A 5,566-nucleotide genomic window follows, 5' to 3' on the forward strand; every position below is an offset into this window, starting at 1 on the left:
CTATAATTAAAGTCCCCCATTACGCAGACATTTCTACTCATACTCGCCCTGCCAATCTCCTGTAGTAATATACTCGTGTCCTGTAGTAGTAGTGTAGTAGTAGTAGTAGTAGTAGTGGGAGGAGAAGGAGGAGGAGGTGGAGATGGAGGAGGTGGAGATGGAGGAGGAAGAGAAGGAGGAGGGGAAGAAGGAGGATGAAAAGGAAGAAGAAGGGAAGAGAAATAGAGCAGTAGGAGGAGTGTGTATACGTCTCCCCAAACCTCTTGTCTTCTTCCCTGAAAGTCAGAAAGTCAAATACAGCAACACGCCGTCGCTCACGTCACTCGACAGAGGCTCGAGGTTGCCTGAGTGTGCCTCGGTCCAATACACCTTGTTCTGCGTGTCCTTTTGTTGCTTTTTCTGCGTCAGTGTTGTTTTGCGGGGAAAGTTTTTTTCTGAAGAATGGTATTAAGTTGTTGTTGTTGCTACTGATCTGTATCTTTTTTCGTTTTTTTTTTATTCTTCGTCGACGAGTGCTTGAGTTTCTTGGCAACGTAAATATTTGATCTGCAAAGTTTAGATGAGTTTTTAAGTTCTCATTATTATTCTATTAGTTATTAGTATTGTTGTTGTTATTATTATTATTATTATTATTATTATTATTATTATTATTATTATTATTATTAGTAGTAGTAGTAGTAGTAGTAGTAGTAGTAGTAGTAGTATTGTTAGTAGTAATAGTATTTGTAATAGTAGTATTTTCATCATCATTGTTGCCATCATAATGAGCCCTATCACTGACACAACGGAAAGACACTCTAATTTTGTTCACGTTGATCCTCGCTGGTGCAGGTGAGGGAGGCATCATGGGAGGGTCGGGCTCGGGGTCGGCAGGTAACACGGGAAAAAGCGGAGGCAAAAATGCGGATATCAAATCGCTACCTTTTCATTTGCTTCTGTTCTGTTTTCGTTTTGTTAATTTCTCTCCACTTATCTCTTCCCTATATCCCACACTGATGGAACTTCAATCTCAAACTTGTTTTCTGGTGTGTGTGTGTTTTTTCTCGTTATTTTCGTATTGTCTTTTTTCCTTGATTATTTTTTTAGTTTTAGTTTTCCTTTCCATAAATTTTCTTCTCCGAATTTTTTTTCCAACTAAGCTGTTCAGTTTCATTTCATCCGCTCCTCTATTTTGTATTATGTCCTTTTTGTCTAATTTTCGAAGTTTTCCTCACCTTTTCTCACCTTCCCTAACCCTTGCTGATCAACTCGTACCTTATCTCACCTTTCCTTACCCTTTGCTTACCTCCCCTTACCGTTCTTCAACATTTCCTCACCTCTGCCAATTTCGTACCTGTCCTTACTATTGTACACCTTTCCTCACCTCTGCAAACCCCCGCGTACCTCTCCTCACACTTGCTTCCCTCCCTGTACCTTTCTTCATCATTCCACACTTATATTTACATCTCCATTCCTTTGCTCACCACTCCACACATTCCCTCCTCACCTGCCTCGCCTCACTCGTAGCTCCTCATTGATTACCAGCTCCTCCCTCGACCCACCGCCGCCTCCCCCCACACCAGCTTACTCAGGCGCCTGTTTTCCCGCTGCCTTCCCCGTCTGTGTCCGTCATCCTGCATGGGGCGGGATTTGTATTGGTGACGCAGTACTTGGCTGTTGCGTCTTGCAGTGGGGTTGTGTGGCGGGGATGGGACTGGGAGGGTGTAGGGGTGTGAGTGTCGGCGTGTGTTGGGGGGGAAAGGGATATGTATGTATGTAAGTATATGTGTATGGATAGATGATTAAACGTGTGTGATGTGCGTGTGTTTGTTTGGGCAGTGTGTGTGTGTGTGTGTGTGTGTGTGTGTGTGTGTGTGTGTGTGTAATTCACCTCTTGGTCTGCTGCGGGTATCCTCGAGAGAGCTAGCCGTTCCCCTACACTGTAAAAATGAATTGTTTTTGTATAAACGGATAAAATGCGTTTTTTTGTTACACTTTAAAAACACATTTTTTGGTGTTTTACGTTTTGTTGGAAACATGTGATATTTCAGTGTTAACATATGTGTTAAGATAAACAAACGTTAACTGGAAAACAATTTTGTGTTTTATTTTCATGTAGGCGTTTAACAATATTTTACGTTTTTTACTAAACACTAGTGTTAAAGATGTGTTTAAAAAAACAAGGTGTTTACTGGAAAACTTCATTCCGTTTTATTGTTAATAATGCGTTTAACAAAACATTACATTTTTAATTAAACACTAGTGTTATAGAGGTGTTTAAAAAAACAAGGTGTTTACTGGAAAACTTCATTCCGTTTTATTGTTAATAATGTGTTTAACAAAACATGACATTTTTAATGAAACAATAGTGTGCTCATGATGTGTTTTTATAAAAACTGATCCAGCCGTTTTAGTGCCTGTTACACTTTAAAAACGGATCTAGCCGTTTATAACTGAAAAATTCGTTTTCTTCAAACACTTTTTAAAAGTGGTTTAAAGAACACACACACACACACACACACAGATATATATATATATATATATATATATATATATATATATATATATATATATATATATATATATATATATATATATATATATATAAAGGCAAGGCAATACACAGCTTATATATATATATATATATATATATATATATATATATATATATATATATATATATATATATATATATATATATATATATATATATATATATATAATAACCCCTTGGTGTACCCTTTCTAGCTACACCTCTTTGGTGTAAGCGGCTTTGGTATATAGATAGATAAATAGATAGATCCTCCATAGTGAAAAATACCAAACATAAAATCCTTAGATAACATAAGAAACATTTTAGTGACATCATCTTCTTTCATATGGAAAAATAAAAACATAAAATTCTCTGATAACATGAGAAACATTTTAGTAGCATCATCCTCTTTCATAGTGGAAAGTACAAAACAAAATCCTTACATAACATTTTAGTAACATCATCTTCTTCCATAGTGAAAAATACAAAACAGAAAATTTTTAGATAACATGAGAAACATTTTAATAACATCATCTTCTTTTATATAGAGAAAAATGCATGTACACCTTATAACATTCAAATTAAAAAAAATTGACTTTCAAATTAAAAAAAATTGACTTTCAAATTAAAAAAGCTGACTTTCAAATTAAAGAGTTGATTTTCAAATTAAAAAAGCTGACTTTCAAATTAAAGAGTTGATTTTCAAATTAAAAAACTGACTTTCAAATTTAAAAAATTGACATTCAGATTAAAAAAACTGACTTTCAAATTAAAAAAACTGACTTTCAAATTAAAAAAGTTGACTTTCAAATTTAAAAAGTTGAACTTCATATTAAAAAAGTTGACTTTCAAATTAAAAAAACCTGAACTTCAAACTAAAAAATCTGAACTTTAAATTAAAAAAGTTGACTTTCAAATTGGAAAAAAAAAAATCGTCTATTTCCACCATCCCTGATTTCCAACACCACCCATTTTCACCACCACCCATTTCCACTACCACCCATTTCCACTACCACTACTCATTTCCATTCCCCCATTTTCACTAATCCAACTCCACCATCACCCATTTCCTCTACTACCCATTTCTACTCAACCATTACCACAACCATCACTATCACCACAACTATTGGTTGTGGTGTGGTGTGGTTGTGGTGATGGTTGTCGTGATGGTGGTTGTGAGGATAGTGGTGGTTGTGGTGGTGATAGTGGTGGTTGTGGGGGTAGTGGTGATAGTGGTGGTTGTGGTAATGGTTGAGTAGAAATGGGTGATGGTGAAAATGGGTAGTGGAGGAAATGGGTGAGTGGAAATGGGTAGTGGTGGAAATGGGTGATGGTGGAGCTGGATTAGTGAAAATGAGTGAATGGCAATGGGAGAATGGAAATGAGTAGTGGTAGTGGAAATGGGTGATGGTAGTGGAAATGGGTGATGGTGAAAATGGGTGGTGTTGGAAATCAGTGATGGTGGAAATAGACGAAAATAATTTTTTTTCTAATTTGAAAGTCAGCTTTTTTACTTTGAAGTTCAACTTTTTTCATTTGAAAGTAAACTTTTATAATTTGAAAGTCAACTTTTATAATTTGAAAGTCAGTTTTGTTTTTAATTTGAGTCAGTTTTTTTAATTCGAAAGTCAACTTTTTTTAATTTGAAAGTCAGCTTTTTCAATCTGAAAGTCAGTTTTTTTTTAAATTGGAAGTTCAATTTTTTTTAATTTAAGGTTAAAAGGTGTAGAACATGAAAATCTAGGGAACCTAAAATCCTTATCCAATGAAACTCTGACATTGTGCAATGAAGTGCTTGTAGTCAGATGACTTTTCAAGATGATACTGGTCATGCATAACACATTGCTGTAGGAACCCCAAGAGCTGAGAGTAAATACGGGGATATGAGAAATCAAAGCAATAATAACAAGCCAATAATGTTATAAAGATTTCTCCAGCACTTTTGAGATTCTTGCAAGCAATCTTACAATTATCTCCCACAATATATCCATCCACATATTTACTTCCATCAAGAAACATCACAATGTGAGGAGGAGATAATTCAGAGGAGGTGCACAAGTCATTCTTGTCAGCATCAGAGATGTTAAAATCCGCAACCGTAAAGCAGGATTTTGATTTAATGCCTTTACCCTTCTTAAAGGCAACAGATTTTTCAATGAATCTGATGATGTCCACGGTATGCTGATCACTCTGAAAAAGTGATCATAACTATTGATTTTCACTTTGCCCACAGAGAGAGAGAGAGAGAGAGAGAGAGAGTGTGTGTGTGTGTGTGTGTGTGTGTGTGTGTGTGTGTCAGGCTTGGGTTCAAGTACATTTTTTTGTACTTGAGTCCAAGTACGATTACTTGATGATGCCACGAGTACAAGTACAAGTACTCAGTTTTACAGCTGTACTCGAGTACAAGTGCAAGTACTTTTGTACTGTACTCGAATCCAAAAACAAGTACTGTTTCTACTGATATAACCTTCATATCTTTGTCATCAGAAGACTGTATACCTATGTATCTACTTTATAATATAATTCATTTTAATGAGACACATCAAAGTTAAGTTGTGGTGCAGAATGGTTAATGAAACTCGTAACAATCTTAGTTAATGCAATATTGAACTAGTTTTGTTTGTTGACGAAAGTACTCGAAAAATTCTCGAGTACTTGGACTCTGGAGCTCAAGTACACGTACAAGTACAAGTACAGAGGAATTTTAAGCCCAGTACGAGTACAAGTACGAGTACATTAAATTGTGTACTTAAGTACGAGTACGAGTACATGTACTTGGACCCAAGCCTGGTGTGTGTGTGCGTGTGTGTGTGTGTGTGTGTGTGTGTGTGTGTGTGTGTGTGTGTGTGTGTGTGTGTGTTTACGCGCCAGCTCCCCAACGGAAAACAAGTCCAAAAGAAGGTCCTTTTTATTGAAACAGGTGTCTTGATACTTCCCTCTTGAAAAAGTTCAGGTCGTAGGAAGGAGGAAATACAGAAAGAAGGAGAGAGTTCCAGAGTTTACCAGTGGAAACAATGAAGTATTGAAGATATTGGTTAACTCTTGCATAAGGGA

The sequence above is a fragment of the Eriocheir sinensis genome, unplaced genomic scaffold (genome assembly GCF_024679095.1).
Source record: "Eriocheir sinensis breed Jianghai 21 unplaced genomic scaffold, ASM2467909v1 Scaffold196, whole genome shotgun sequence".
Lineage (NCBI taxonomy): Eukaryota > Metazoa > Arthropoda > Malacostraca > Decapoda > Varunidae > Eriocheir > Eriocheir sinensis.